This window comes from Heliangelus exortis, chromosome 16, assembly GCF_036169615.1.
Source record: "Heliangelus exortis chromosome 16, bHelExo1.hap1, whole genome shotgun sequence".
NCBI classification, from domain to species: Eukaryota; Metazoa; Chordata; class Aves; order Apodiformes; family Trochilidae; genus Heliangelus; species Heliangelus exortis.
The window spans coordinates 11,148,931-11,169,647 of record NC_092437.1 but is presented as its reverse complement, the minus strand read 5'-3'; the positions used below and the strand labels follow the sequence as shown (position 1 = coordinate 11,169,647).

Sequence of the window (20,717 nt, the reverse complement as noted above, 5' to 3'; positions counted from 1 at the left end):
CTTGGTTAGAAAAAGCTCTGGATGAAGCCAGCAGAAGACCTTGCTCTCTGATGTTGCCTCTAAGTGATCATATACTTTTCTGGTACGATGGCTTTTCAAACAATAACCACACATTATTTTTTTTGGCCACCCCTTACAGTTCCAAAGGGGTGGCCTCAGAGCTGAAGTAAAGTAACATGTCCTCAAACCAGAGCCCAAAAAGCAAGGAGCATCTAATAGCAGGTTTGAGATTATTGGTCTCAGTCAGCTGGGTCCAGAGTATTTCCAGCAAAGTTCATGCATCGCCTCAGGAAGGGGAAAAAGAAAAATCCCCAAGAATTAAAAAAAAAAAAAAAAAAAAAAAAAGACAGCACTGAGTCCTACACACAAAAGTAATTGGCTTTCTCCTTCTCTGCTGGGGACACACACACCCACAAACATCTTGAGTCCCTCAGTTCTGGTTGGTTCTATAGTAGGGAAGTCAGGGCAGGTGAGGAGTCAGCCCTGTCCCTGGGCTGCATGGGGCACTCTTTGGAGGCAGCTCCCAGCTTCATGCTGGTGGAGAAATTTCTGTGTTTCAGGCTGTGTTTCAGCCTGTCCAGTTACCAAATATCTGCTTCTGGCCCCTCAAATACCTTCATGTTCCATGGTCCAGGCAGAGGAGTGAGGCGAGGTCTGGGTGCAGGCTCTGGAGGAAGAACTCATTGTGTCTGTGAGGAACAAGTTTATAGCTTGACCTCCCCTTGGTCAGAGAAAAGCACAGGGTCATTGGCATGAACTGGAGCAGTATCCTCCTCCTAAACTTCATCCCCTCTCCCATGCTGCTGGTCCCTCAGGGCAGGTTGGTGCCAGTAATTAAACCTCTGTTTCAATGTGGAGGTGAAGCTGGTTGGGAAGACAGGCACCTTCTGGTGGTTGCAAAGGGGCAGGTGTGGATGTGGTGGCAGCGGGTCCCCAAGGCAGATGCCTGCACAAGTCAGGACATTACATGAGGTTGGATTTGTTCCTACCCCTGACCTGCAGCCAGCAGCTCTTATACCTCCTCTCTCCAGCTGCTCACCTAGCCCTCTTCATTCTTCTTTTTTTCTATTTTTTTTCCCTTTGTGCTCCTGGCTGAGCTGAGATTGACTCCTCAGCACACAGGGCCTCTCTGGAATTTATCACCTCTCCACCCATGCAGTAAGTCAAGGTGCCTGGGCCATGCCACCAACAGCCCACACTAACATCAGCAGTCCACATCACTGCCAACCATGCCACCAGCAGCCCATGCCACTGGTCCACATCACTGCCAACCCATGCCACCAGCAGCCAATTTGTGCCACAAGCAGCTGGTGCCACCAGCAGCCAACCTGTGCCCCATGCCAGCCCACGCTTTGCCAGCTCCTGCAGCACTGGCCACCCGGCCACAGCTCCCGGCCACCACGCTCTCCCTCCAGAGGACTCACAGATAAAGTTTACCCACACGCTTGCTCCAATAACTTTTTTCCCCAGTTATTATTTTTTTCAGCCCCCCCCCCCACTCCCCCCTTATTTTTTTTAGGCGCCTCTGAGAGTTCAACTGTCGCCTGAGGCTTCAAACTAATTTTCTCTTCAGAAATGATTGCAGAAAGCCGCATGCATAATAAATCCCGTTATTGCTCTTGTTATTAAAATAGGTTGTTAGGGATGTGGACTTGGAGGCCTTTTTGTCTGATGACAGCAGTTCTTCTTAGCTAGTCGCTTATGGCTTATTGACTGAGGCTGCCAGGTTCAAAAAAAAAAAAAAAAAAAAAGAAAAGAAAAAAAAAAGAATAAGAAAAGAAAATCAAAAAAGAGAAGGAGCTGTAGCTGCTATTTAATAGTGAGAAAGTTGGGATGATTTGAGGCAGTTCTTTTAATCATGTCCATGGGCCGTGTTCAAAAAGACAGAGCAGTTCCAGCAGCTCCAAGGCTGTACCGAGGGCTCACAGAGGAGAGCATCTGTGGTGAGCTCCTTTCTGGAGCAATGATTAATTAATGTTCTTTGACATGATTTATTTGAATGATTAATTAATATTCTGTGACTGCATACCCTTACCATGCTGGGCACCCAACAAGGCCCAGTGAGAACCAGATACTCCAATGAAAAGTCTGAAGAGATGAACAGGCTGAGGGACTTCAAGAGAAAATGAATAGAGACTGACATGTGGAGGCAAAGGGACTTGCTCAAGGGCACCCAAAAAGCTCGTGTCAGAGCTGGTAATTGAAGAAACACTTGTAAATTCCTGCTTGGCACATTGACCATCAGCTCACCTTTCCTCACCTTGTTCCAACAAACCACACGCTTCATCCAGCAACCTGAAAGCTTTAGCAACCCAGGGCAGAGCCCCTTTAAAATGAAATGTGGTTAAAGCAACAAATCTCCTGTGAGAATGTATCCTTAAAGGAAAAAAAGGCTTCCAAGTAGGTTTGGTAAAGGAAAGTACACTGTCCAGTCATTAAATGGAAACATTTTCTGGTTACTACATGAAAATATGCTTCATAAATCACAGTTGTCCCATGAAATGAAAAATCTAATCATAGGTGAGGCCACGCACTTAGCAAGTTTCTTATGTATGGAAACTATGAAGCAGGGTGTATTCCTGCCCAGTGAAACCAAACATCTATGCAAGATCCAGTGCCAGAACTGGCAGAAGTTTCAAAGGGAATCTTCCTGCTGCAGGCAGAGGGGTGATGCCTGCACAGCCTGCAAGGGAGTGTGGTATCTCCAGAGCATTCCCAATGTGGACCTGGAGAGCACAGAGCATTGCTCTGAGCCATCACCTCTGCAAGGATGAACTGAGAGCAAACATCTCCCTGGCAATTTGATATCTGCCTGAATCTTGCTTGCCAAGGGAGGACACTGCTTCGTTGCCAGCACTGCCTCTGAAATCTCCCCTTGATGATGATAGGCAGTGGTTGATGGGCAATGATTATTTTAGCAACAGAGAAATATGGGTTGTTTAAATTTATTTTTTTTTTTCTTGCCCAGGGCCAGGATAAATTTTTTTACTGTGGTATTCCAAAGAGATTTTGCTCTCACAACTGTAATGGCATTCTAGGCCTTGCTCCTGTTTTCAGGTACTGAGAGATACCCATATGATATCCATAGGAAACTCTGCAACACGTAAGGCACACAGTTAGATAGGTGAGCAAGGTAGGGGATGTGGTAGGTGCTACCTCACATGTCAAATTTATCCTAGGAACAATTAGATCAGGTCCTTTAGCTCCAAGATGTCAAATCATATTGCAAGCTCAAGGTGCTGGGGATGTACCAGCTCGTTTCTGGTGCCAGGGGGCTGTGGCTTTTGCTGCGGACTCTGGTGCAGCTGGGACCTGAGCTGCTCTGTACAAGAACCATGTCAGTGCCCAGGCAAGGGTAAAAATAGGTGCTATCAACTGCTAAGACATCTGAATGTAAGAACTCACAAAAGGAAGAAGAGCTCAATCTAGGAAACACTATTTCCTGAAGGAGAAATATGGTCACTCAAAGGCTGTCAAGACTTGCTAAATGCAAAGACTCCTGTAGAAAATATAGAGTCCATTAGAGAAAATACAGAGCCAGTTGCATATTTAAAAGGTTGAGAGCCCAAATTTGCAATTCTTCACCAATTAATTTAAGGTACCCATTTGGGTGTGGAAGCTGACACTAGATATAAATAAATGAAGTTGCATGTTGATACTTAAGTGCCCAAATTGAAAACAACATGCATAGCTTCAGTAGGAAGAAATAAATTCAGGCATATCTTCCTCATCCTTGTTCCATTTCTAGGTGGATTTTAAAGAATGCAATTCATGTCCCAGCAATACAGAAGCAATTACAGAAATGGAAAACGACCAAGTCACTCTCAGGTATTCATAGAAAATTGGCATCTCCTGAATATTGAATAGTACTAGGTCCTAGCTTTCTATAAATGCAGAAGATCAATAATTATCAGTGAAATGCTTTGTGAACGTCTGAAAGTTGGCAGGACTGAAATAAGAAATTCCATTACCATGTTACTACCTGACCAAAAGAAATAGTCTTTCCCATTCTCTTGGGGAATACACCAAAAGCCTCTTGATGAGGACTGATTGTGGGGCACTCCATTTGCACACTTAGGAAAGGAGGGAATGCCCAGATGTTGACTACAGATGAGTTGCTCTTCTCCATCACAAACACTGTGGTGTTCCCTCTTCCTCTGTTTTGAGGCTTGCAGAGCTGCTTCACTCTACATCTTCATGAGGCAATGGTGTGTTAAGAACAGTTGCTCTTAGGAACCTCTTGGAGAACCATTGAATAACAAAAATGTTTCTTCCTAACCTTCCAAAGATCTTGGGGCACTTTCCAAAGGAGATGATAACATCACCAACATTATTGTATAGGCATAGATGAGTGAAGGAAATGACTCAAGCTTTTAGGTGCAGCGTGGGATGGGAATGAGGGTTGATGCCTCTTGACTCTGAGCACCAGTCTCCTGCCTCTTAACTTTCTTTGCTCCTTTCCTGCACCTTTGCATCCTGGGAATACCGCAGAGGCAGCTGTGCACTCCAAGGACTGCAACTCCAGCTCCAGCATCTCAGGGTTTTCTTCACTGCAGCAGACTTCAGGGCTTGGGAGAATAAAGGCAGAAGGGAATAAATAAGCTAGAAAACATATCATCATCATTACAAACATAAAAAGCAACAAATCTGTCACACTGTAGAAACTCTCACTTCATTGTTACTGTGATTTATTGGGGAGCTAATTTTAAACAAGTTTGCTTTTCCAAAACCACAACACAAAAACAAACTGAACAAGCAAGCCAGAGGACAGAAGCTAGTTGCTACTGGACAATTTAAGCAATAATCTCATTTGCTTTGTAGTATAAAAAGCAATAAAGGGCTGTTTACTGAGTGAATAAACACTGAATGAATCACAAAAAGCTCTTTATTACGATTATACTCCAAGGCAGAGGAGATTATTGTTATTACACAAGAAGGCACAATGTGAAAATTTAACTCAATGCGCCAGATTTTCAGACTGTTTCAGTGGTACAATTGTGTTCGGGGAGTACATTGTGTCTAATCTCAGCGTGCTGTTTTGACAATTCTGCATGCAAATCAGGTGGTGGGGTACAAATGCATTTAATTAACTATTTAAAGCCAATTTATGCAAGCCTGGTGGCTGGACACGTGTTTTGCACAAGCAATGGCAGGCTGGACTGGTTTGCAAATCAGTTGCCCCGCGTGATACAATGAGCAGACCCACCAGTCCTCTGCATGGGGTGCAGGATGTCATCTCCTCCTCGTGGGGCAAACCTGCACAGTTTCCATGTGAAGTCAGCTTGAAGGAAGTGGAGAAAGGGACTGTAAGCAGCAAAAACACTGATGAGTAGAGCATCTTTCTCTTTTTATCCCTCCACGTATTTCTAATGTGTCTCTTTCTTGTTAGGTAGCCTTGTCATTCTGATAAAGTGGTTGTGCTGAAAAAACTAAGGTAAAGCCACAGAGGGCTTTTTTTGCTTCGTGGGTCCTCCTGCTGTCAGACCATTAAAAATGGAGGGAGCCCTGAAAACAGGACCTCTGTGGTGTGGGCTCCCTCTCCTGGCTGGGCAGCAGGGATTAATCCTGGTACAGTTTGGGTGGGCAGTGCAGGAGCCACCAGCCTCTAAATGTGTGCGTGCACCAGGCTGGTGCTCAGGCAACAGCACGGCCTTGTGCTCAGGGGTGTTGGTCAGGGTCTGATGTGGAGCATCAGCAGCTACTTGTTGAATGAGAGAAGTGCATTAAACTCAGAGGATATGATGGCTAAAAGTTTCCTTCTCCTCTTACCTGTAGTTGGGAAGCTGCAGAGAAACATCTCCAGTGTGGTCAGAGTGTCATCTGGAGAGGAGAAACATTTAGATAACATAGGATTTTGGGTTTAATTTTTTTTTTTCTTGGCTTCTATTCTTAAGGTGCTCTGGTCTGTGTTTATGCCTGAGAGTAAGCATTCATGGCCATGGAAAGAAAACCCAGGTGAGGCAAGGGCCTTGCTGTTATGTATTCACAGAATCATAGAACAGCTTGGGTTGAAAGGAACCCCAGAGATCCAGTTCCAAGCCCCCTGTATGGGCAGGACACCTCCCACTAGATCTGGCTGCTCAAAGTCCCATTCATTGAAAGAGAAAATGTCCACAGCAGCAATAGTATAGTTTGTTAGAAAAGAGATCCAGTTAGAAAAGCAGGCTTCAACTCCCTTTAAAAATATGTGTAAGAAGGTAATTATAGATTTTTTTGTTTTGTTTTTAATTGCTTTTAGGTTTTGCTTTTCTTCCCCCATTTGAAATGCTTCAGCCACACTAGGAGGGAATAGCAACAAGATAATGGGATATTGACAATCAGTCTCATCAGACAATAATAATCAAATCCAACTACCTGGATGCATCAAAAAAAATCCTGTTTTTTTTTCCAGAAGTGTAGGTCTGCTCCATGTATTTGGTTTGATTTCAGAACTATCCAGTAAGCATGAAGGAGCTGAACTCACAAGAGTAACTCATAGCAAACACTTCAGATTAGCTCTAGTGCTAGTCCAGTTTTGGGGACAATTAAGTAGATCCCAGGGTTTTATTTATTTTTTAATGAATTGGGGTTTTAATAAATTTGTTTTTTTAAAAAAAATTGGGTTTTATTTATTTTTTAATGACACTTAAACAGCCTCCTGACTCCACTCTTTGTGAGGCTCACATCAATTTGGTGCTAACAGCTCGGGGAACAGACACTGCAGAAACAGCCTGAGTGCTGATATCTGAAAATATGGCCTTGCAGATCTATTTTAAGCCAAACCTCCCATGTGGAAATGAGGCATCAATTTGGCTCACTCAGGTATAGAGGAGGAGGAGTAGAGGAGCTTTTGTCATCAGCATTTCCTCACCTCCCCTATCATATAACCAACATAAGGAAAAACATAAGTGCCAAGAGAGCAAATGATTGTTAAAGTAAAAAAATAAAAAGAAAGAGAAAATATAGAATATTATGGGAAACGTACATGGAAAAAAAAACCCACAGACCTTAAAATATCAATCCCCTGAGCTCAAAGCAATGGATTTATTTTTTAAATTGTTAAATAAACATGAGACAGGAGTGAAGGGGGCTGCCGGGGATGAGAATAGAAAGTATTTTGTTGCTGATAGTTCTGAATCTCCTTTGAAGGTTTATTTTGTGAAGGCCAAAGCTTTCAAGATCCTGAATTCAATTCCTTTGGGCTGCTGGCCTCTGTAAACACTTTCATGGACTACTAGTGGGGAGAGAGGAGCTCTGGCCCTGGAGAACAAAGCCTTCATGTTCAAGACACGATTTCTCTGAGTAAGATGTGGTTTTGGCTGTTCTGTTGAAACCACTTACACCTGGTTTACTTCAGCAGTGCTGGGCAGGATATGGTAAAAGACCTGGAGTGTTAGGACCAAACGTACCAGATGTTCCTACACAGACATTCCCTGTCACAGAGAAACTCCCAGCAACAGCCCTGTCCCCCTTTTTCATTCCCTTGACCACAATTCAACAATCTAAGCAAAACATTATTTTTGAAGTATAACTTTTTTTCTGCCAGCTCTGACTTTCATTACCCTTTGGCCGAGTTTAACTTAGCTTTAGTTCTCCTTAGCAGCAAAGCTCTTGTGTTAGCATTTGTTCTGTTGGATAACTCGCTGGTCTCACAGGTATATTTTTGCATCCAAAGTGGTCTCTCCTCACAAAAGTGAGGGATCTAGCACTGGTGACTCTTTTCCAGTGGTGATATGAAGCGCATTGCTCACGTGAACTCTGACACTAGGAAACGTGGGCATGGAGAGATGCAGTGGTGAGCAGGGGAGGAAGGCCTGGATTTGCTGAATAAAACCTTGTCAGATCAAGCAGAAAAAACCCACCATTCCCTGTGGATCCCTCCAAGGCTTCATGTTAATGTCTCCTGGGACAAGACTCCAGGATTATAAGGAATGGGTTATGAATCCTCAAGCTGTTCAATAGATCTCCTTCAGTAGCTTTAAACTGCTCTACTTTGAAGACACAAGGAGCAGGAAGACCTCTAAGTCTGACTTAGTTTTTTTCCTAGAATGAGGAAGATGATAAGCCAGGGCAAACAGATGCAAGAAAAAAACAAACAAACAAAAAACCACCAACAACAAAAGCAAACAAACAAACAAAAATTAACAAAAACCCCAAAACACAGAAAGATCAAACATGCTTGTTAGTGCCAGCATACCAGCAACACCTTCAAATGGCCTCTTCCAACCCCTTCACTGGAAAAGCAGAGAAGCCACTTTACCTTTCAAGGTGATGAAACCCCAGCTCTTACAGCCACACACAGCCAACAACTCACTGAGGACTGAATCTGGCTGGCAGGATTCAATAAGTGACCTGGAGGACAATGGTGTTTCTCCTGCAACAAGCCAGCAGGGTGACAGCTGAGGTGCAGACCTGTCCACCTAACTTCAGTCTACCAAGAAGCAATGCCCAGAGCTGACCACTGAAGCTGCCAGGCTTATTCTAGTCTCTGCCTTCCTGCTCAGTGGAAAGCCATGGTCTTTTTCTTTTTTGTATTTTTAATTTTTTTTTCCCTCCCCCCTCCCCATGACATTAGTCTCTACATCATATTAAGTTCTAATTAATCTAAGTGAGCTGCAACTTGTTGCAGTTCTTTCTAAAGGGAGAAAGAAACTGAACTAAAAGACTGTCAACATTTCTTGGTCTTCACTTTTTTGCTTTGTCTACCTAGAGCCCTAAGCCCTTCACTGTGTCCCTGAGGTTATGAGTGTGCAACACCTGTGATTCCCCCGTGGGTCTGTAGATGTTACAGTAATACAAGCAATACCTGACAGTGTTTAAATGCTGACATCTGGAGTTCACTTGTTGAGAGTTTTACGAGGGGGGAAAAAAAAGCAGCTCACTTTAAATGTAATTTTACATGTCACAGCTTTGTTTTTCATTCCCAAATATCATCCCTTTCCTTCAATTAGCCAGCCTTCTGTTGCATGAAATGACTGTCATCTTGTGAGTCTTATAATTGCCTTTTTCAAGATGAAAACCAGGTATAGTGCTAAAAAGAAAACCTCAACCCAACCACCTAATGGGGCAAACACTGCTTATATGCACAGAGCTTTGATTAACTTCAGACGTGGGAGTGGACAGGCTTGGAAAGAACAGGCTTTGCTCCGTGGCAAAATGTTACTGTAGAAAGGTTTTTAGGACCTGCTTTGTGATTTTAATAGGAAAAATCTTCCATCTATACATCTTTATCACAAGTGATTTCAAGGGCCCTCTCAGCATAAGTAGAAAGGACTCTGCTCAGTCCTGAACAGCAGCCAGCCCTGGGGTGAAGCTGCACGGCGATTTAAAAGTGATTTACAACACGAGGTTAAGAGGAGCATTCGATGCAAATGAACTTGCTGGATGATTTCTGGTGGCTAACGTGCCATTAGCCTTCCTCTGACCAAGCCAACATTTCAGGCTTTTGTGAAAACCACCACGATTTCTTAAATAAAAGCAAATTTTAAAAGCTCAAAGGGCTTATCCAGGTGGAGCTGGAGGAGGGGGAGGAGGCACTGAATTTTGTTCATGAGGCTTTCTCCAGATGAAATTTCACTTACAAAAGAAAGAAGGTTTAAGAAAAATAACCTGTCTGGGTGGAACCTGGCAGAAGTGCCTAGACAGGGGACTTTCCCTGCTACCCTGCACTAACTTGTCCCATTAATCCTTTTAATTTCGTGTATTCATTTTTACCCAGCTTAGCTTGTTCACTGCATGCCAGTACAAATCATGTTTTGCTCCTTCTTCTCTCATCGTCCTCCTTTCTCTGACAGGACCTCACTGCTTCTGCAATAACTTCTGTGGTCTGTCAGCTGGGCCTCTGGGATGCAAATCTCCTTCTGTCCCCTTGGGGTGCCATTGATACTTTATTAAGAGCTTGCATCTCTCTCTATCTGGGGAAGTGATGGACTAACTGCATTTTCCTTCCTCTCTAGTGGTCTCACAAGGCAATAAATAAATAGATAATCTCTGAAAATGTCTTGTAAATAATGACCGAGGGAGAATCAACTCATAATTTCTCTAGGTTTTCTTAAAACCAAATTTTGTTTTTAAAAAATGTATTTTCAAGTATTATTTCCCCTTCTTTTTCCTGGAAATGTATCATTAAATAAGTTAGTGATACATAACATAGACTCATTCATACTGGGTATCCAAAACTCTGCCTAAAGGGCTTCTCTACCTTCCAGATTTTGGAAATATAGGCTCTATATCATATTTGAGTCAAGACCTGATCTGGATGTGAGAAGGCCTTCCTACCATGGGGGATGCTTGGAGATGCCATTTAGTTTGAAGGCCAAGTTCTAACAAACAGCTGAATGGTCACCAAAACTTCAAAGTTAATTGTTGAAATTTACAAGTTATCACTTGTTTGGTGATGCTCAGTTTGTGCTTCACCTTAAGTACATGGCAGTGAAGTCCTCACAGAAGCTTCTCTAAACGTATTCCTGGGTCCCTACTCCTCAAGAAGCTGCCATCCCTAAAACAATTCACCCTGTTTGACACTCTCACCTTGCTCCACTTCCCCTCCATCCTATGAAACAGAAAGATTGATGAATAAGAAAGGTTTTTTTTAGCAAGTTAAACTCAAAGATGACTTTATACAGGAGGTTATGAATAAATGGAAGATAACACCAAGGCATTCAGCACTGCAGCTGGATCACTCTCTAATTTCCTTGGCTTTGTTCAGACTCCAGCAGGTCTTGCCCTGAACATCAGAGTGCAAAGTTTGGGAGACAACTGAAAATGATCCCTGATGTTTCATGATTCTTGCCCCGTGCCCACGGGGGTGAAGGCTGTCCCATTCCCTCCCATTTTATTATAAGCAAATGTTTCCTTCCCCTCTGCAATGCCCTAACCTTGCAGAGCTTGCTGTCAGCACCCATCTCACCAGCAGCCAAAGTTACACACAACATATTTCACAGCCAGACCCATTAAGTTTACTACTGAATATCCTGAGTACAGTGACCACCAGCTTGTGCCCCACACTGTTCAAGGCTTCAGTGATGGGACCCACCAGGGACTCCTGTCCCAGCTTTTCCAGCTGCTGAGGAGAAGAGTTGCCAGCAGGTCAGGCAGCATTTCTACCTCCCCCACAGGCCACCCGAGTGGCTCTCCAGCACCTTTCCCTGGCCTGGTTTCTGGCTTTTCCCCTGAACTTTGCTCCTTTTCTAGTTAGAGCCTGGAGCATGAATATTTGCAATGGGTCTTCTCCCCTTCCTCCAGAACCTCTTTTTGAGATTGCAATGTCACTTCCCCTACACTCTCTCTTTTATTTGTACAGGAGTACACATCAGACACAACACTTTAAGACTCTTGATTAGCTTTTCCTTAATTACCCTTGCCACAGCATCCATAGACTAGCAAAGCAGGAGCAACACTGGATGCAAATATACTACACAGGGTTCAACTTCTGCCCTTGTAGCTCTTATCTTGGGTTCTTCAGGCTGCATTTCTTTTGAAGAGTAAAATGCTCTCTTCTCAGTATCACTTCTGATACTCTTATTCTAAACAGAGGAATCTCACTTTTCTTTTAATTAACAGCAGTTTCCTCATTTACCTTCCCATCTTCATAATAAGATGCAGATCTTAAGTTCTGGGCAGGTTTAATGCAACCTCCCAAGGATACTAAAAAGCCACACTTCTTTTGAAAAAACAAAAAATAAAAAAAATCAGGAAGGTTTGAGGTATTAACAAACAGGTTTGACACCTGTTAGATGATTGAATCAATCCAGCCTTGAGCCAGAAAGAACTAAATGACATTTTAAGGTCTCTTCCATCCCTATCCTTTCATAAGTCTAACATTTTACACAATTAAAGATGATCAGAAAGCATATTTCTCCATTGGCATTTATCAGCTTTTGAGCATTTGCAATCTTAAGAATGTTCTTTTAAGGGGAGATTTTTGCACATATGGGTAAGCTTAAAGCAACAGAGAAAAAATAGTTGTTGAATACAACTACAATTATTCCTCCTGTGACAGAAGGGTTTTTCCTAGATGCTGACAGCCACTACATGGAATAAAAGGAGGATCACTGAACCTCTGGAAGCTGAGTGACCCTGCAGGCCAGCAACCAAACCCCATTTTCTGTACTCAGCACCGAAGCAGTTAACAAAACATTTTTGCTCATGTGAAAATACAAAGCAGCTGCTTAGTTCTGCACTTGGCAGAAGGCAGCAGCCCCCTCTGCACCCCTTGTCTTCTGCTGCTCTTGGATCATTGCAGAGTTAACCAGCTGTTGCATCCCACATGCCAGTTACACCAGTTCAGAAAAGCAAGAGCAGGGAAAGCTTTATGGCTGCACAAAAGGAATGGGAATGATACACTCCTGAACCAGAAAGGACAATATTTATTAAAGAAACATTTTCAGAAACATAATGATTTCTTTGTTGTCAAAATTTTGGAGTGGTTAATTGAACACACAAAAAATGCTCATAATCCACATGCTCAATGTGTTCCCAAGGTGTCCATGCACTGCAGATCTGGCCATCTGCACAGCCCTTCCTGAGAAAGTCCTCCCAAAATAGGGTGATCAAATTTGGGCGTATAAAATGCCTCACTTTTTATGTCTGTGACAATGCAACTCAGATGATTTTGTTTCCAGGTTTAAAAACATCAGACTAAGCCAAGCATTGAGGGCTTAGTGCAAAAGGCCCATGCTAGCCTGGTGCAGACTAACTGGGTGTTGAGGTATTCAGGGAATAACAACTTGTTCTTAAGATATGGTGGACAAAGGTGCAAATATCAGCTGCAGGCTAAGATTCAGAGCTAGAACCCATCTATTGCTTCTGGTGTTCATTTCAGGCTAAACTCAAATTTACTGAGTTCTGGTTCTGACTAAAGTCTAGAGCAAAACTCTATGTGATTGAAAATGGGGTTAATGTGCAAACTTACCTAAAGGCTGAAGTTGGGTTGCTGGTGTGATATTTGTGTCTTCTCTGTCCTTTGCTTCCTAAACATCATAAGGCAGCTCCCACACTAGTGAACTGGTGTCCTAGACAGAGTTCACAAAGAGTACCTGAAAATGAAACAGAGAAAGAAGAGGCTTTTCCTAATAATGAAACTATTTTTGTCCAGGGAAGTTTATAAAGAGAAGCCAAAGGGTCTGCAGAGTTCATACATGTTTAGCTCAGAAGTGATGCTTCCCATACACAGAAATCTATGCTAAAATTTAGCTTGAATACATTGACACTCTGTATTTCATTATTTTAAATTAGTTCCTAATAAGCAGACTTTAGGGAGGAACAAAACATTAAAGCAGGCCTTGCTGTTTGATCTCATGGTGAGATCTCATGGCAACCTCCCTGTCCCCTTGGAAAACAAAACCAACACATACTTGTATCAATAAAAACCACATCCTTCATGTTGTTTCTTCTCTCTGCCCTGGAGCACTCATCCTTCTAGTGGCTGTTTTTCTGCTACAGTGTCCCTAAACCCTGACAGTCGTTTCCACCCCCTTGACACCAAGTGTCCAAGTCCCAGCAATAGAGACTCATGGACCTCCTCACTCTCTTCCCCCTGAAACTGCCTCTGGAGTAGGTTTCCTGTGTTTGATTTCTTGGATTTTCAGCTCCCTGCAATGTTTGCCAGTTGCACAACTCCTCAGTGATCACCACACAGATTTCCAGGCTTTTGAATTATTTTTTTTTTAATTCTAACTAAAAATCTTTAAAGTAGGGGAAATTCAGCCAAATGCAAAACCAACATTAAGTGGCATTCAAGCACATGGTACTTGAGAGAAGAGGGAAAAGATTTCTCTAAATTCAAGACTACTTGAAATTTCTAAATCACTTCTCTCAACAGGATTTTTTAAAAAAAGAAATTATCTCAAATATTTCCTTCTGCAACAATAACCATAAATAACACGAGATATTGAAAAATTCAGAACATTGCTATTTCTGAGTGTCACTATTTCCTGTTCAACAAAAAACACCACTGAAACTTCAAATTATAAAGTTGCCTTCACAAGAGAAACACAGTTGCTTTATGAAAATGTTGAGGAGTCCCAATTCAGTAATTTCTTCCAATTTCAGATTTCTTCAAATCTGAGGAGCCATCAAAGCCATCCTTTCCCTCTACAGGATTTCAGTATTACCTTTAAAAGAAATGTTCTCTTTTTTGAGAGCCACAGAAGTCCAAGAAGTCCTTGAACTTGGTTATGCTTCCCATGAAATTGGAAATAATCAAGAATCCCTGCTCAGACAGGGTGGGTTTCTGGAACCCTTGCTTTGCAGTTTGCCTGTGGACCAGGTGAACACTGAACCCTTGCCTGCTCTTTTACACTACTGGTTTTTTATATATAAGTACCCTGCACTTCTACTGAAGATGAGACTTGAGCACAGCTCCCCTTTCCTAGTGGTTATTGCAGAGTTTGGCCTTCTTTGACACAAGAAACTCTCCCCTTTACAGAAAAAAAAACAAAAAATGTTTCAAGGAACTGGCATTTTCCAACCAAAAGACTTTTAATGACAAAATTCCTGAACAGCTCTAATCATACCCTATGGCTCAGTCTGAAGGATGATATTATAAACCCTCTCTAAAATAACATTCCAGCATCCCACCGTGTGTCCCTGAGCCTCAGGAACTCGAAGGCAGAACATTGGTGAGAAGCAGAGAAGTCTGGGGAGCTGGTAGGTGACTACGTGCTGCTTCCTTGACCACCCTGGACAAATAAATCCCTCTGTGACTGCTGAGGGACCAAAGCCACGTGGAGAAATGTTACAAAAGCAACCAGTTCCCTTGTGCTGCATGGAGTGGGAAACCAGAGGGACGAAGGCAGTACCCACCTTAACCATCCAGCCCCAGCCTCCAGCAGTACCTGGGGCCCATGCTGACCTCACTCCTTGTCCCCAGCCCTAGGGGCCATGCAAGAGCTCAGGTACTTTGACACTTCATCCAACCCTCCAACCAACTTTTAAAGCACATCGCAGAGCTTTGGAGTTAACTTTCTAAGGGGGATAATTATTGCTACTATTCCATGCACACACATATATATCAAAAAGCTCCAGATCCCTGTGAGGTTTCTTCAGATTGTCCCAGAAAGAAAACATTTTCATTGTGTGGGCTGTGATTGGGAACACATGTACACACCACACCCCACTCCAGTACTAATTACAAGGGGAGCAGAGCCCAGTGCAGAGGTTGCTTTAATTCCTTGGTTTTGGAGACTCAGCAACTGAATTACCTGAAGAGGCTGGAGCTCCTCTGGGGTGTAATCAGTCATGCAGCCTTTGGGTTAGGCCAGGGTGGGGAGACACAGGTAATATATGCATGCTGGCAGCATTATGTAGCCTCCCAACTGGGGAAGAAGGAATTTCTCTTAATTAATGGCGTGATGTATGACACGTTAGCAACACAAACTCTTTAATAAACCCTGATGCCTTCTTTTAAAATTCACACAAGATGAAAGTGTTCTGGGTTACCTGTAGGAACCAGGCGTTCAGAAATGCTGCCTGAGCAGCTTGTGGTGAGAGAGTTTTAATAGCTGCACATGGAGCTTTTGATTCTGGAGTTGATTTAGACAAAGGTGCCTCGAAGCAAAGGAAGTTTCACTTTCAACCTCGCCCAAGGCTGCTGCCCAGAGATGAAGATACTGATGAAGAAGGCTGGAAATCTTAATTAAATTAACTATGACTCTCAACAGGACAGGCTTGGGAGGCTTGGTTTAGAGGATGGTTATGTGAACCAGTTGAGCTAAATTATTGCCTATCCAGGTTCCAGTTCAAGTTTTCATTTGGCACAGGCCTGAGACACAGAGTAGATGCAAAGCTCAAATTCACTCAAATTTGCCTGAAATATAAGGCTACTCAGGTCTGGCTAATGTCAAAAAACCATGTTTACAGTTACAATGATTTTGGCCTTCTCCCACACTAAAAGTTATTTCTTTAAAACCTCTCATTTTGGTCATGTATTTTCCATCTTATATTCCTTAGCCTGCTAGGTCAAACAGTGAGTAAATAGGTCAAGTACTTCGCAAAAAAATGGAATACTGAGGAGATGTGGCTAGGACTTGGACTCCAGAGCTCTAAATTAAGCATATTAGCAAAGACTGTTATGAATTACTATTTATTCTTAGGTACTTTGATGGTCTTTGCCTCCTTGAAGGCCAGTTTCTGGTTTAGACCAAGAAAGGAAAGGAAAAGGAAATAGCCCAGCTCTTGGCAGCTGTGGGGATCCCTCAGCTGAGATCCTGGAAACAGTAAAACCTCAGAAAGAGAGATATTGGCAGAGCGAAGACAAAATATGAAATAAAAATATAAAATCATCTTCAAAGCCCACCAAATTCAGCAGCTAAACCATGCATGAATCCCAGAAGGGACACAGATCCCAGACTGCAGTCATGACAATAGATTTCAAATTCATCTAATCACAACCACAATAACAAATTTTAGAACTTTTCTGTTATAAATTTATGGCATCCTGTGTCTTTTTTAAATCTAAGGAATAAAATCTAAGGATTTAAAAAAGAAAGAGCCCTTTGACCTGAGACAAGGACTAGGGCACAGCATAACATTGTACTTCCTGTACAACTCCAGTTCCTTGAGATCTGTGCAGGGTGACCTGTAAGGAAAGCATCCAGAGACCAAACACTCAACATAGGACTTTTTCTCTGCACACCACAATCACTTTGCCTTTCTTTCATGGCTCTCCATGAAAGCAAGAAAGAACAAAACTCAGTGAGTAAAATAATTGCTTCCCCAAAAGACAAAGGAGAAGAGTTTTGCTCCAAACATGCTGCTTCGTTCTGGTATAAAACTTTTTTTCTTTTTCTTTTGAGAACAATTTAGTGTGGCCAATAAAAGCCCAGCTAATTTTTAAATCAGCATGTAGCCAACTCAGCCACCCAGTAGCTCTGTCCTTGGGCAATATTATTGAAGCACACACAATCTATACTAAAGTGATCAACTTCCCTCAGGCCTGCCAAGGAGATGCGTTAGGCGAGCCCAAAATATGACAGAAGGAAATTTATGTGCAACTTTTACACATAATATCTCATTATGACTCTCCCCAATCTTTCAATTTTAAAAATAAACGGCCTTTGTAATGATTTTACCAGGAGCATGTTGGAAGGGAGATTGAAATAGAAAAAGGAAAGTGGCTTTGGCTACAGTTATTTCTTTTGCTCTTCTCCTCCTCTTGGGTTTTTCTTTAATTTTCCTGAAGATGTTTCCACTCAATTTAGGAAGAAATGGAATTTCCCTTCCCTGCCACCACTCTTTCTCTGTTTGGCCCATATTTTCAAAGAACAGAATGGCTGACATAATGAAGCCTCTGTCAATAGCAAAATCATTTTGACTGCTTGGTAAATAATGAAAGTTTCCACTTAACGTGCAAGCCAGCTTTCCCCAGGGACGAGCACTTGGTCCCCTTCCAGACCATCAACCTGTCATCCCTTGCACTTCATACACAAAGAGACATCTGAGAGCACGGCCTTGCAGCAAGGAGAAGCACCAGAGTAAGTGGCTGCCTTGCCATGGAGCACATCCACTTGGGCACTAGAGGACTGATAGCTCAACCCTTGGTGCTTGCAGGATCAGGCCCAAAATGGAACATGGAATTAAAAAATATGCACATAGAAACCAAACGGATCTGTAAATTCACAATTGCCAGAGCTGATCTCTAGGCTGAGGTTTGCTAATGCAAAGGCAACCTGGTGTGTCTGCCCTTCTCCCTTGCCATGCCAAGCCTGGCAGGATTTCCTAATGTGTCATTGTGGGGATGAGCAGGACTGACTTCATGTGCTATTCATGCACCACAGACCACAGCTTGGGAACCCATGGGAGGAATATATACCTGGAGTGAGAATCAGTCCTAAGCATTTTCGGGAACAACCTCCTCTAAGGGGGGGTAAGGATAACAAACAAAGCCAAACTCTCGCAGCTTCTGCTGGTGGCAGAGAGAGTTGTTCTCAGAGCAGAAAGCAGAATCGCTGCCAATGTACACTGACTGGTGGAAAAAGTTGTCCCACTGTGGGCTGAGGGGCAAATAACCATTATCAGGCAGAGAGAACTGGAGCAAATGTAAAAATACTCCAATCTGTACCAAAAAATCTTTTGCTGTTGCATAGCAATGCATCTCCCAGTTCCCTCTGCATCCCAAGTTCCCAGACGTCTTCTCAGGAGACAACAGACGAAGCCTTTTATTCCAGTTTCCCTCTTGCCTCCTCTGAAGTCCTCGCACTGGGACAGCAAGATGATTTTGACCATGTGTGCTTTATTCATTTGTATATTGCTGCTTACTTGTCTGTATGACTACACACTGCTTGATTTTTTCAATTTTGATGCACTTATAAAACCACTAGTAAAGTTAAGTAAAAAGTAAAGTGATTAGCACCAAAAACTTGTAAATACCTTTCAGAGGACTTTGTTATTCTCCCAGTCAATCTCCACACCTCTCCAGGGAGCAGCTTCAACAGCCCATCCATGCCTGCTCTTACAGAGCCATTGGGGTCATCTCCTCCTCCTGGGGGCTTTCAGCTGGATCTCTTCTCTGAGGGCTGAGCTATGAATTATTTGTATAATTCTGGGGAAACTGCAAGAAGTCTTGAAGCTGGACACCAAAGTAAATAGGAAGAATGTATATATATTTAGTAAATGGCCATGACAAAAATAACATCAGAAAGCATAGAGAATGGAAGAAAAAATATAGATTTTGGCAAGAAGTATTTTTATTTTATTTATAATGTATTAATTCTACATTTGAGGAGCTTGTTGGGTTTAGGACGGACAATTTCACTGCCTTTATTCTCAAGAAAAAAAAAAGACCAAGGTCAAAGGGCTGACCCCACAGTAGCTTATTCCACACTACCTAGGACAAAATAACTGGAGGTGAGAACTGAGACTGAATCTCTCCAAGGTGATTTTGTAGAGTAATGCAGTTCTTTTACCCATCCCACAAAAGCCTAGAAATGAATTTGTTTTTTAAAAAGAATCTCCTAACAGAGGGATAAAACTGAACATGTTGAATTTGGAAATATTTAAAGGATATTTACCAGTTAATGTTGCTCAACAGAGGTTGTTTACTGTAGTAGCTTCACTGTAATCCTTGTTTTGGAGGGAAATGGCTGCACCAGAACTGCTGGCATTAGTATGAGTGACATAAAATATACCCAGGTAAATAGAAATTAGGTACAGGTGGCAGAAGACCACAGCCTGAAGGTTGCTGTGGGTTGAGTGGCATAATGCAGCCAGTGAATTCTCTGGGCCTCAGTTTTCCCCACTGTAAAATAGCTACAAATGCATCAGATTAACAAGAATTTATTTAATCTTAGGGCCTGCCCTGAATTTGGCATCTGCCATGGACAAAAAATGTATGTGAAGAACTTCAGACCAAGCTCCTTTTGAACACTCTTGACACAGGCATGAAACTTATGGCAGTAAAACACCTGAACATTTACCATCCAGGGTGGAATTTTGCAATTCCACTGATTGCAATAAATACATGTTTGTGTTATACCATAATTGCTCAGCTTTTAAATCAAACAGCACAACAATTAGTGTGTGGCTGTTCTCCATACACCTTAACATCCCTCACTTTGCTGCACACATCAGATGAGAAATTTTACCCCTTTGTTTGACTGGATTTAAAGCAAATCTACCTCTAATCTTTCCAAGCCTGCAACTTCTCCTGGTACTACTATTGCTCTCACTGAGCAAACTGAGGGTAGAAAACCTCCTTGAAGTGAAAGCACCTTTGTTCCACCACTGATTTCTTTGGAAATGAAAAGAATTCGTCACATCCCAAACCTATTTTGCCACCTGTAGAAAGAAAGGACTTTTCTATTGAGTTCTTATAATGAGATCCACCACTACAGAAGTTGGGTGTATCTTTGAAATATTTTCTGGGTGGAGTATGAACTCATTTATTTCCAAAAGAAAGGCTTAGAATTTTTAGAACATTAAAAAGGACAAAGGGCTGGGAGAGAATGCAGAGAGAAGAGAGCAGGGGACAGTGTGATGAGGCTATTTCACCCTCCTCTTTTTTAATCTGCTCTTTTGGAGATGTCCCATAATGGGTCAATGTTACACTCTTGCTCCCAGCAAGCTGAGCACAGAGGAGAGGTCCTGGTCTGACCACTTGGGCACAGTCACCTAAGGCAGCCAGAAAGTTCAGCAGCTACTTGTGGTTTCAAACCCCAGAGCCCATAAAGCACAAATACAGGTTCTAAATGTGAGGCTGTGACCTCTCCACTTACCAATCAAACATGCCCAGAGTCATAATAAACAAAACATTACAATTCAGGGTGGCAAGGCATATACCAGTCATATGTATTTTCTTTGTGGCCACTTAAGCAAATCTTAGCCTTTACCAAAAATTACCTCGGTGAACTAAGTTAGCAAAACAATCCTGATTACAACATAGGTTAAAAAAAAAAGTCAAATAAACTTAACCTAGAGTTTCTCATGGGATGTTTTATGTTCTTGTTGTTGCAGAGAGCGCAGACCAAGGGCCAGGATAAACATGGAAGGGACATAAGTGTGATAATATAATGATACCTTCTATTAGCTCAAATAAGAAAAAAGAGAGTAACAGAATTTGAAATACATCAAAGATCTTATTTCTTCACTTTCAGGACACAGAAAGGAAAAACTATAGCTTGTGTGTTCCTGACAATACTGATCTTGCTAAGAGCATGAACTCATGCTGTGGGCTTTTCATTTCTCTGGATAGCCAAGGAACGGAGGGGGAAGGGGAAAAAAAGAGTTGCTTTATAGGAACT

General features: G+C 42.4%; 1 long non-coding RNA gene across 5 annotated transcripts in view; it reads right to left on the bottom strand.

The window, feature by feature from the left end:
* Positions 1-3,730: 3,730 nt before the first annotated feature.
* Positions 3,731-20,717, bottom strand: part of LOC139803506 (uncharacterized) — a 49,399-nt gene continuing 32,412 nt past the window's right edge. For 4 of the 5 annotated variants that reach the window (XR_011729027.1, XR_011729030.1, XR_011729029.1 and 1 more), the window contains 5 exons: positions 18,349-18,547; positions 12,893-13,016; positions 7,842-8,022; positions 5,770-5,820; positions 3,731-4,568 (listed from right to left, as the gene is read on the bottom strand). This is a non-coding gene — a long non-coding RNA (uncharacterized lncRNA). The remainder of the gene's footprint in view (positions 4,569-5,769; positions 5,821-7,841; positions 8,023-12,892; positions 13,017-18,348; positions 18,548-20,717) is intronic. The other variant, XR_011729028.1, reaches the window with a different exon arrangement.